Source organism: Procambarus clarkii, chromosome 25, assembly GCF_040958095.1.
Source record: "Procambarus clarkii isolate CNS0578487 chromosome 25, FALCON_Pclarkii_2.0, whole genome shotgun sequence".
In the NCBI taxonomy this organism is placed as follows: Eukaryota; Metazoa; Arthropoda; class Malacostraca; order Decapoda; family Cambaridae; genus Procambarus; species Procambarus clarkii.
The window spans coordinates 20,137,044-20,150,065 of record NC_091174.1 but is presented as its reverse complement, the minus strand read 5'-3'; the positions used below and the strand labels follow the sequence as shown (position 1 = coordinate 20,150,065).

The window sequence follows — 13,022 nt, the reverse complement described above, 5'->3', positions numbered from 1 at the left end:
TCTGTATTTTGCGCGCGCGCGCGCGCGCGCGCACACACACACACACACACACACACACACACACACACACACACACACACACACACACACACACACACACACACACATACACACATGTGAAGCTGTGTGGCATATGTGAGGCTGGCTAACATCAGAACAGCGTTCAGGAACCTGTGTAAGGAATCATTCAGAATCTTGTACACCACATATGTAAGACCAATCCTGGAGTATGCGGCCCCAGCATGGAGCCCGTACCTTGTCCAGCACAAGACGAAGCTGGAAAAAGTCCAAAGGTATGCCACTAGACTAGTCCCAGAACTAAGAGGTATGAGTTACGAAGAAAGGCTGTGGGAAATGCACCTTACGACACTGGAAGACAGAAGAGTAAGGGGAGACATGATCACAACCTACAAAATCCTCAGGGGAATCGACCGGGTAAACAAGGATAAACTATTCAACAATGGTGGTATGCGAAGGAGGGGACACAGGTGGAAACTGAGTACCCACATGAGCCACAGGGACATTAGAATGAACTTTTTCAGTATCAGAGTAGTTAACGAATGAAATGCATTAGGCAGTGATGTGGTGGAGGCTGACTCCATTCACAGTTTCAAGTGTAGATATGATAGAGCCCAATAGGCTCAGGAATCTGTACACCTGTTGATTGACGGTTGAGAGGCGGGACCAAAGAGCCAGAGCTTAACCCCCCCAAACACAACTAGGTGAGTACAACTAGGTGAGTACGGTTGCGGGGCCGGCCGGCCGAGCGGACAGCACGCTGGGCATGTGATCCTGTGGTCCCGGGCGCCGGGGAAAAACATGAGGCTGAGTTTCTTTCACCCTATGCTCCTGTTACCTAGCAGAAAATAGGTACCTGGGAGTTAGCTGACACGGGCTGCTTCCTGGTGTGTGTGTGTGTGTGTGTGTGTGTGTGTGTGTGTGTGTGTGTGTGTGTGTGTGTGTGTGTGTGTGTGTGTGTGTGTGTGTGTGTGTGTACTCGCCTAGTTGTGTTTGCGGGGGTTGAGCTCTGGCTCTTTGGTCCCGCCTCTCAACCGTCAATCAACAGGTGTACAGATTCCTAAGCCTATTGGGCTCTATCATATCTACACTTGAAACTGTGAATGGAGTCAGCCTCCACCACATCACTTCCTAATGCATTACATTTGTCAACCACTCTGACACTAAAAAAGTTCTTTCTAATATCTCTGTGGCTCATTTGGGCACTCAGTTTCCACCTGTGTCCCCTTGTGCGTGTGCCCATTGTGTTAAATAGCCTGTCTTTATCTACCCTATCAATTCAATTCAGAATCTTGAATGTGGTGATCATGTCCCCCCTAACTCTTCCGTCTTCCAGCGAAGTGAGGTTTAATTCCCGTAGTTTCTCCTCGTAGCTCATACCTCTCAGCTCGGGTACTAGTCTGGTGGCAAACCTTTGAACCTTTTCAAGTTTAGTCTTATCCTTGACTAGATATGGACTCCATTCTGGGGCTGCATACTCCAGGAATGGCCTGACATATGTGGTATACAAGGTTCTGAATGATTCTTTACACAAGTTTTTTAATGCCGTTCGTATGTTGGCCAGCCTGGCATATGCCGCTGATGTTATCCTCTTGATATGTGCTGCAGGAGACAGGTCTGGCGTGATATCAACCTCCAAGTCTTTTTCTTTCTCTGACTCCTGAAGAATTTCCTCTCCCAGATGATACCTTGTATCTGGCCTCCTGCTCCCTACACCTATCATCATTACATTACATTTGGTTGGGTTAAACTCCAACAACCATTTGTTCGACCATTCCTTCAGCTTGTCTAGGTCTTCTTGAAGCCTCAGTGTGTGTGTGTGTGTGTGTGTGTGTGTGTGTGTGTGTGTGTGTGTGTGTGTGTGTGTGTGTGTGTGTGTGTGATGTGAAAAAAGTAGTAGTAGTTAGAAACAGTTGATTGACAGTTGAGAGGCGGGCCGTAAGAGCAGAGCTCAACCCCCACAAGCACAACTAGGTGAATACACACACACACACACACACACACACACACACACACACACACACACACACACACACACACACACACACACACACACAGAGGACGTGTTTTCCTCCCGTCCCTTGAAAACAGAAGAGTAAAGGAAAACATGGTAACCACATACAAAATTCTCAGGGGAATTGACAGGGTGGATAAAGACATGGACACGAACAATGGGACACGGGTAGGAACTGAATACCCAAATGAGCCACAGAGACGTTAGAAAGAATTTTTTCACTGTTATAGTAGTTAGAAAAAGGAATGAATTAAGCAGGCTGTGGTGGAGGCAGACTCCTTACATAGTTTCAAATGTAGATTTGATAGGGCCCAGTAGGCTCAGGAATCTGTACACCCATTGATTGACAGTTCAGAGGCGGGACCAAAGAGTCAAAGCTCAACCACCCCCCCCCCCTCCCCCCCTCCCCCGCAGGCACAACTAGGTGAGTACACACACACACACACACACACACACACACACACACACACACACACACACACACACACACACACACACACACACACGAGCAAGAGTAATATGTATCACGAGTAATATGATCGAGCAACAGAGATATTACAGGAAAGAGATGGTTGGGTTGACTGCATCTATCTGGACCTAAAAAAGGCTTTCGACAGAGTTCCACATAAGAGGTTGTTCTGGAAACTGGAAAATATTGGAGGGTGACATGTAAGCTTCTAACATGGATGAAAAATTTTCTGACTGCCTCTGATCACTGCCCTCATTTTTTTATCAATGTATCGAACTGGAGAAATGTCATAAGTGGAGTACCACAGGGTTCAGTTCTTGCACCAGTGATGTTTATTGTCTACATAAATGATCTACCAGTTGGTATACAGAATTATATGAACATGTTTACTGATGATGCTAAGATAATAGGAAGAATAAGAAACTTAGATGATTGTCATGCCCTTCAAGATGACCTGGACAAAGTATATGGAGCACCACTTGGCAAAGGGAATTTATTGTTAATAAATGCCATGTTATGGAATGTGGAATAGGCGAACATAGACCCCACACAACCTATATATTATGTGAGAAATCTTTAAAGAATTCTGATAAAGAAAGGGATCTAGGGGGGTTCTAGATAAAAAAAACTATCACCTGAGGACCACATAAAGAATATTCTGCGAGGAGCCTATGCCACACTTTCTAACTTCAGAATTGCTTTTAAATACATGGATGGCGATAAACTAAAGAAATTGTTCACGACTTTTGTTAGGCCAAAGCTAGAATATGCGGCGGTTGTGTGGTGCCCATATCTTAAGAAGCACATCAATAAACTGGAAAAGGTGCAAAGACATGCTACTAAGTGGCACCCAGAACTGAAGGGCAAGAGCTAAGAGGAGAGGTTAGAGGGATTAAATATGCCAAAACTAGAAGACAGAAGAAAAAGAGGTGATATGATCACTACATACAAAATAGTAACATGAATTGATAAAATCGATAGGGAAGATTTCCTGTGACCTGGAACTTTAAGAACAAGAGGTCATAGATTTAAACTAGCTAAACACAGATGCCGAAAAAATATTAAGAAAATTCACTTTCGCAGAGTGGTAGACAGTTGGAACGAGTTAGGTGAGAAGGTGGTGGAGGCCAAGACCGTCAGTAGTTTCAAAGCGTTATATGAGCGAGTGCTGGGAAGACGGGACATCACGAGCGTAGCTCTCATCCTGTAACTACACTTAGGTAATTAACACTTAGGTAATTACACAACTTAACTTACTTAGGTAAGGGACCAAAGAGCCAGAGCTCAACCCCCGCAAACACAACTAGGTGAGTACACACACACACCGTCCAAAAGGGGAAACCCGAGAAGCTAAAGAAGAATCCATGGTTTAAGGGGATGTATGGAAGCAAAGGAACTGAACAAAAGGGCGTGGAGGAACTTCCGAAATAACAGAACACCAGAAAGCAGAGAGAGAGATACCAGAGAACTAGGAATGAGTATGTTAGTGTGAGAAGAGAAGCAGAAAAATTATGAAAATGATAGAGCAAACAAAGCCAAGACCGAATCAAAGCTTCTCCATAGTTACATCAGGAGGAAAACAACAATGAAAGAACAGGTAATGAAATTAAGAAAAGGCGAGGACAGGTCCCGTCTGTTGGTCCAGACGGGATCTCACCATGGGTACTGATAGTGTGTGCAGAGACACTTTGCTTGCCACTCTCCATAGTGTATAGTAGGTCACTGGAGACGGAAGACGGCTAATGAGGTCCCAATATACAAAAAGGTGACAGACAAGAGGCACTGAACTACAGGCCAGTGTCCTTGACTTCTATACCATGCAAGGTGATGGAGAAGATGGCGAGAAAAAACCTAGTAACACATCGTAATCACCAACATGGATTCCAGGAGGGTAAATCTTGCCTTCCTGGCCTAATAGAATTCTACGACCAGATGACAAAGATTATGCATGAAAGAGAAGGTTGGGTGAACAGCATTTTCTTGGATTGTCGAAAAGCCTTTGACACAGTACCTCATAAGAGGCTGGTACATAAGCTGGAGAGACAGGCAGTAGTAACTGGTAGGGCACTCCAGTGGATAAGGGAGTACCTAAGCAATATGAAGTAGAGAGTTACAGTGAGGGGTGAGACCTCAGATTGGCGTGAAGTCACCAGTGCAGTCCCACAGGGCTCTGTACTCGCTCCTATCCTGTTTGATATACGTAAATGATCTCCCAGAGGGTATAGACTCCTTACTCTCAATGTTTGCTGACGATATCAAAATTATGAGAAGGATTAAAACAGAGGAGGACTGCTGAAGGACAAACTGAAGGAATAGTTGAACAAATGGTTGTTAGTTTAACCCAAGCAAATGTAATGTAATGAAGATAAGTGTAGGGAGCAGGAGACCAGATACAAGGTATCATTTGGGAGATTAAATTCTTCAAGAGTCAGAGAGAGAAAAAGACCTGGGGGATGATATCACGCAAGGCCTGTTCCCGGCAGCCCATATCAAGAGGATAACATCAGCGGCATATGCCAGGCTGGCCAACATTAGAACGGCCTTTAGAAACTTGAGTAAGGAATCATTCAGAACTTTGTATACCACATATGTCAGGCGAATCCTGGAGTATGCAGCCCCAGCATGGAGTCCATATCTAGTCAAGCATAAGACTAAACTGGAAAAGGTTCAGAGGTTTGCCATCAGATTATTACCCGAGCAGAGAGGTAAGAGCAACAAGGAGAGACTACGGGAATTAACCCTCACGTCGCTGGAAGACAGAAGAGTTAGGGGGGACATTATCACCACATACAAAATTCTCAAAGGAATTGATAGGGTAGATAAAGACAGGCTATTTAACACAAGGGTCACAAGCACTAGGGTACACAGGTGAAAACCGAGTGCTCAACGAGCCACAGAGATATTAGAAAGAAATTTTTTTAGTGCCAGAGTGGTTGACAAATGGAATGCATTAGGCAGTGATGTGGTGGAGGCTAACTCCATACACATTTTCAAATGTACATATGATAGAGCCCAATAGGCTCAGGAATCTGTACACCTGTTGATTGACGGTTGAGAGGCGGGACCAAAGAGCCAGAGCTCCTCCCCCGCAAGTTGAGGGGGGTTGAGCAAAAGTAGGTGAGTACAGTCGTCAGTCATGGGGAGACACGTGTCAGCGCACGGCCGTGAATTACCATCAGTATCTCGGGATATTGAAGAGTTATAGAGGCCAAAACAGTTTTTGGTCCCATGTAGTGTACGGTTACACAGTGATCATAGTATCATAGTGAATTCTTTTAGTATTAGTTAAGACAAATGAAAGTAACAAGCTCTAGTGGCAACACCAGTACTTGCTATCAGCGAGCAATGTGCCAGGATAGGATGCGTATCGGAGTGTCTGGAATAGCATAACAGAGAATAGTGATTATGAAGTGTTAGTAGAGCACCATAGTGATTGATCTCGCAATGTGTGCTGCGACGACGCGTGGAAAGTATTACTCAGTGAATGATATAGTTGATAAAGACGGAAAAAATAGCAACAACATGTGGAGTCCAGCGACGGCGGCACCTGGGCAGGACATTGGTCCAACCTGGTCACAAGGAACGACTATACTCACCTAGGTTGTGCTGGGCGGGAAGGCTGGCTGGTGGGTACCTCTCTATACACCAGATAATGACGTAGAGAGAGTAATTTAAAATAAAAATAAAATTCAATATATCATATTTAAAAATCCCACGTGGCTCATTCTGGGCAGGAGTCTTTGGTAAAACCTATGTGAGAGGGGCCAGCTACAGTGACTAACTCCTTCTCCCTCTTACTCTCCTTCCCCACAGTCCTGTCCACTACAGTGTAACACCCACATCACCCCCTCCACTACAACCCACGTCTTCCCTTCTCCTTCCCCCTATCTCTCTCCATTTCTCCCCCCCCTCTCTCCCCCTCTCTCTCCCCCTCTCTCTCCCCCTTTCTCTCTCCCTCTCTCTCCCCTTTCTCTCTCCCTTTCTCTCTCCCTCTCTCTCCCCTTTCTCTCTCCCTCTCCCTCTCTCTCTCTTCCAGCTCTTTTCTAACTCTGTCCCTAACTCCCCCCCCCCGTCTCCTCCTCCTCTCTCTCCCCCTCATTCACCTACTTCTTCCTTTCCCTCTCATTCCTCCCTAATATCTTAATCTCTCTCTAATTCCACCCTCCTCTCAATATCTCTTTCTATCTTCCCTTTCCCTCAAACTCTGTTAAATCTGTCCTAATCTTCCCCCTCTCCTTCTCTAGCTCTCTCCCTAACTCCCCCACTCTCCTTCTCTCCCCCCCTCCTCCTCACAACCCCGACATCCACTAATCTTAGTGCCTCTATCCACTCTCGTCTCTCATCTTCCTTCATCTCTCTCCTATATCCTCCTCTCCCTTTGTTTCCCCCCCCTCTATATCTTCCTCGTTCTCTATCTCCCCTTCACCATCCTTCTCTGTCTTCTTCCTATCCTTCTTCACCTTTCTTTTGACTCTTGTAGTCTTAACACTAACCCTACATACCAAAAGGGATCAAGCATGATGGTAGGACAACAGAACATAGGTGGAGGAGAGGGACCGGGCAAGTCATACATGGAGATGATCGCTCGTGCATGGAGGGAAATCAGTGGGAAATTGAAAGACATGAGGGAAATGATAAATTAACTACAGATGGAACTAACAACAGCGCAGGAGGAAATTAAATCCCTAAACAAAAACCATTCTCAGGCTCAGGTCCTGGCAACCATCTCCCAGAAAGCAGAGAATATAGCAATGGCAGGAACCTCTACAATGGGTGCCACCTTTGCTGAATTGCTGAAGAAGACATGACCACAGTCATTGAAGGTGCAATGAAAGCGGTAACTTCACAGGAGGAAGCAAGATCCAGGAATCATCTAATGGAAAGGAAGAGAGCTGTAGTTGTGGTACCAAGGAGGAAGAAGGTTCCAGGCAGGAAGAGTGGAAGGTTAAGAACAAAGAAGCATCGTCGGAGATCCTTAAGGATATACAAATGGAAAGGGCTGAGCAATGCATAGAGAAGGTTTACTAGCTTGGCAATTACAACAAAGACAAAAATCGATTAATAAAGGTAGTGTAGTGTTCAGGAATGAGGCCTCCAAAGAGGACATTCTAGTAAAGAAGAACAAACTACAAAATCTAATGAAATACTGAGAAGTATTCCTTCAGAAGGACATGACCAGGAACGAGATAAGGCAGGCAGCAGACGCAAGGAAAAGGCACAGGGAGAGGGAAGGGAGCCAAGGAACCACAGCCTCCAACCCAATAATCCCAGTCCAGCAATTCAGGATCCCCAAAGAGGACTGCAACGCCCCACACCTGCCACCAAATCCCAGGTATTTACCCCACGGGATCACGAGTCGATCAAGATAGCCGTGTCCATGGATCAGCTTTCTACACTAGTTGGGTAAAGGATATAGGAAAATGAGCTTCAATGTAATGTACTCCAACATCGATGGGATCACTAATAAGGCAAGTGAACTGGCCGAAAGGGTACAGGAAGAAAACCCAGATGTAATAGGACGAACAGAAATGAAATTGTCAGGCATCATAACAAATGCAGTTTTTCTGCAGAATTACTAAATAGTAAGAGAAGAGAGGGAAGGGAGAGGAGTAGGAGTGGCCTTGCTGATAAGGAAGAACTGGAGTTTTGAAGAGATAGATACTCTGGACTGTGAAGGATTCAGAGACTACATAACAGGAACTATGACTATGGGTGAACCTAAGCTAATAGTAGCAGACATTTACACCCTTCCATTAAATGACATATTACCCAGACAGGAGCTCAATATGAAACACTTGACAACCATTAATATAATAGAGAGAGCAGCATCGGTTCGGTTGCCTTCGGGAATGAATCCAGACTTTTAATCATGGGCGACTTCAACCACAGAATGATAGACTGGGAAAATGAAGAAGCACATTAAGGTGCAGATAAATGGAGAACTAAACTCTTGGACGTTGCAACAAGAAACGTTCTGAGCCAACATATCAAGGGAACCAGAATAATAAGAGGCAACGACGAACTAGCTAGCCTCGACCTGATATTCACCTTGAATGAGTCAGACATATGGGAAGTCAAATTTTGAGCCCAATGGGAATGAGTGACCACAGTGTATTGCCATTTGAGTATCTGGTGGACGCAGGGATAACCGATCCAGGATGGGATCGGAAAGGAAAAGGCAGAATTACTGAAGAGGAAAATACAACGAGATGAGGAACTTCCTAATGGGAATACCATGGGAAATAGAACTCAGAGAGAAGACCTGTACAAGGTATGATAGACTACGTCACCCACAAGTGCTAGAACGCTGCAGACAGGTTTATCCCAGCTCAAAAGGAGAAAAATAAAAAGCAACAGAAGAATCCATGGTTCAATCAGAAATGTAAGGTAGCAAAGCAAATGAGTACAAAAACATGGAGAAACTACAGAAATAACAGAACACCAGAGAGCAGGGGGAGATATCAGAGGGCCAGGAATGAGTACCTCATAGCGAGGAGAGAAGCAGAGAGATAGAATGAAAATGATATTGAAAGTAAAGCAAAGACCCATCCAAAACTGCTCAACAGCCACATCAGTTGGAAAACAGCAGTGAAGGAGCAACTGATGAAACTGAGAAAAGGGGAGAACAGATACACAAAGAATGAAGAGGTGTGTGAAGAACTCAAGAGATTTCGGGAGGTCTTTACAATAGAGCAAGGTACAAATAGTACAAATAGAGGAGGCGGTAAGCTGCCTCCTATTTGTACCCCTAGTACAAATAGAGGAGGCGGTAAACCAAGCAAACTTGAAGGCACTTGAGGTCACCAGTGATGAGGTCAAAAGGAATCTGATGGATCTGAACGTGACAAAGGCTGTTGGGCCAATACAGAATCTCACCATGGATACTATAAGAGGGGGCAGAAGCACTAAGTGTGCCACTCGCCTGGTCATAGAATTCTGTTACGCCTATGAAGCACGATTTTTCCTCCCTAAACCCATGGTGGTGGTGGTGTGTTACAAAGCTCCTTCTCTACAGATGTTCTACTAGCTTTTTCCTCACAATCTTCTCTGTCATCCTGCATGGTATACATGTTAGGGAAATTGGCCTGTAGTTCAGTGCGTCCTGTTTCCCATTTTGTATATTATGACTACATTAGCTGTCTTCCAGCTTTCTGGTAGATCTCCTGTTTCCAGTGACTTGTTATACACCACAGAGAGTGGCACACGGAGTGCTTCTGCACCCATTTTAAGTATCGACTGTGAGATTCTATCAGGCTCAACAGTCTCTATTACATTCAGTTCCAACAGGTTGAACTGTTCAACTATTTACAAAACTCGGGTTCAAAAGGTCAATCTTTTTACCTCATCTTTAGAAAGCTCAAATTCCTCCAAGATTATTGTATTTACTGCCTCCTCTCTCAGTAGAGGGACTTCTTCTTGCACTATTGCTAAAACCCTCTGGATTCTCTTGAGTTATTCACACCTTCCTTGTCATTCTCTGCGTATTTGTTCTCCATTTTTCTCACTTTTATCATTTTATCCAAGAGTGGTTGAAGTCGCCCAGGATAAAGAGTCAGGATCCATTCCTGATGGCAACTGAAGCTGCTCTCTCTATTATATTAATTGTTGCCATGTTGTTCCAATCTAATTCCTGTGTGGGTCTTCTGTCATTTAATGGAGGGTTGTAAATGACTACCACTATTATTTTAGGTCCCCGCATTGTCATAATGCCTGTTATTTAGTCTCTGAATCCGTCACAGCCCGGAATATCCATCTATTTGAAACTCCAGTTCTTCCTTATCAGCAAGGCCACTCCTCTTCCTATACCTTTCATTATTATATAGTAGTCCTGAGTGTGTGTCTGTGTGTGTGTCTGTGTGTGTGTGTGTGTGTGTCTGTACTCACCTAGTTGTACTCACCTATTTGTGCTTGCGGGGGTTGAGCTCTGGCTCCTTGGTCCCGCCTCTCAACCGTCAATCAACAGGTGTACAGGTTCCTGAGAACCTGCACACCTGTGTCACACACACACTTCTGTGTGTGTGTGTGTGTGTGTGTGTGTGTGTGTGTGTGTGTGTGTGTGTGTGTGTGTGTGTGTGTGGGCGCGCGCGCGTGCGTGGCCGAGGGGGTAAACACAATCTCACCAGAAAAACAAGATCATTGACGAAGGTGCTCGGGAAATCAAGCAGGACGCCCTCCTGAGGATATCATATTACAGTCGGGAAATGTCGAGGCTTTGGGTGTTGACAGTGAGCCGAGAGCTGTATAGCCCTCCACCCTCTCACACACCCGCCCCGTCACCTCCTCCCCCTCACACACCCTCCCCGTCACCTCCACCTCCCTCACACACCCTCCCCGTCACCTCCACCCCCCTCACACACCCTCCCCGTCACCTCCACCCCCCTCACACACCCTCCCCGTCACCTCCACCCCCTCACACACCTTCCCCGTCACCTCCACCCCCCTCACACACCCTCCCCGTCACCTCCACCCCCTCACACACCTTCCCCGTCACCTCCACCCCCCTCACACACCCTCCCCGTCACCTCCACCCCCTCACACACCCGCCCCGTCACCTCCACACCCTCACACACCTTCCCCGTCACCTCCACACCCTCACACACCCGCCCCGTCACCTCCACCCCCTCACACACCCGCCCCGTCACCTCCACCTCCCTCACACACCCTCCCCGTCACCTCCACCTCCCTCACACACCCTCCCCGTCACCTCCACCCCCTCACACACCCGCCCCGTCACCTCCACACCCTCACACACCTTCCCCGTCACCTCCACCCCCCTCACACACCCTCCCCGCCACCTCCACCCCCTCACACACCCGCCCCGTCACCTCCACCCCCCTCACACACCCTCCCCGTTACCTCCACCCCCTCACACACCCTCCCCGTCACCTCCACACCCTCACACACCTTCCCCGTCACCTCCACCCCCTCACACACCCGCCCCGTCACCTCCACACCCTCACACACCTTCCCCGTCACCTCCACCCCCCTCACACACCCGCCCCGTCACCTCCACCCCCTCACACACCCTCCCCGTCACCTCCACCCCCTCACACACCCTCCCCGTCATCTCCACACCCTCACACACCTTCCCCGTCACCTCCACCCCCTCACACACCTTCCCCGTCACCTCCACCCCCTCACACACCCTCCCCGTCACCTCCACCCCCTCACACACCCACCCCGTCACCTCCACCCCCTCACACACCCACCCCGTCACCTCCACACCCTCACACACCCACCCCGTCACCTCCACACCCTCACACACCCACCCCGTCACCTCCACACCCTCACACACCCACCCCGTCACCTCCACCCCCTCACACACCCACCCCGTCACCTCCACACCCTCACACACCCACTCCGTCACCTCCACACCCTCACACACCCGCCCCGTCACCTCCACCCCCCTCACACACCTTCCCCGTCACCTCCACACCCTGACACACCCGCCCCGTCACCTCAACCCCCTCACACACCCGCCCCGTCACCTCCACCCCCTCACACACCCTCCCCGTCACCTCCACACCCTCACACACCCTCCCCGTCACCTCCACCCCCTCACACACCCGCCCCGTTACCGCCATCCCCCTCACACACCCTCCCCGTCACCTCCACCCCCTCACACACCTTCCATGTCTGGCCTCATCTCTGTAACCATTTCAACATTGCATTGTCTTCATCACTAGAAATGTCGTTAACTTACCCATTCCCCACGCACACGTACTCTCCCCCCCCCCCACACACACATCACTGTTAACTATTTTCACTGCAAAATATCTGCATAGTTCTATTCCTAAGCTTGTGCTCCAAATGCAGATCTCTCATGTGAACATTCGTTTTGTATGTCAATACCTCAATTCACTAATATTTAGGTGAACGTTAAACTCAACAGACTTTTGTTTGCACATTTCACATGCTCTGACTTTGTGAAAGGGGTACAGAGGGCGACTTCCCTTTTAGGAGGGGCATTGGGGCCCACCCTGACCACCCTGTGAGAGAGATGACCACTGGACAGTTACCACTGAATATTGAACGAAGTTAACTCCAAGCGTCTGGCTTCAAAATTAGATAGACAGACAGACTTTATTTTTTTTTTTTAATTTTGCCCCGAGGGACGAGTTTATTGGGCAGCACCACTCATCCTGTGAGTGGATATACCGTCGTAGCAGCAAGTACAACACTCCCCAATGAGAAGAAAACCCACTGGGTTGTTCATCCTGTCACTTGTACACAATCACAGCTGGGACTTGCTTAACTGTCTCAAGTGAACAGCTCTTCAAACAAGATCAACATTCATCAACCCTAAAAATCTTACATTATCTTGCGGGTGCAAAATGGGGGAATCTTATAAGAACAGTATCTATATTTGACAAATAGTTTTTACCTAACTCAATGTTGGGTTATTATTCTACACATATTTCTAATGTGTCTCAGGTGTTTAGATTCTCTAAGGTAGTGGTCAAGGCCGTGTCTGTCACTCTCATCACAGATTATGCAACTCTTCTACTCAACTGTTGTTTC

General features: G+C 47.3%; 1 protein-coding gene across 1 annotated transcript in view; it reads left to right on the top strand.

The window, feature by feature from the left end:
* LOC138368649 (uncharacterized) overlaps positions 1-13,022 on the top strand; it is a 557,854-nt gene that overhangs the window by 101,954 nt on the left and 442,878 nt on the right. The gene's annotated exons all lie outside the window — the stretch shown is intronic.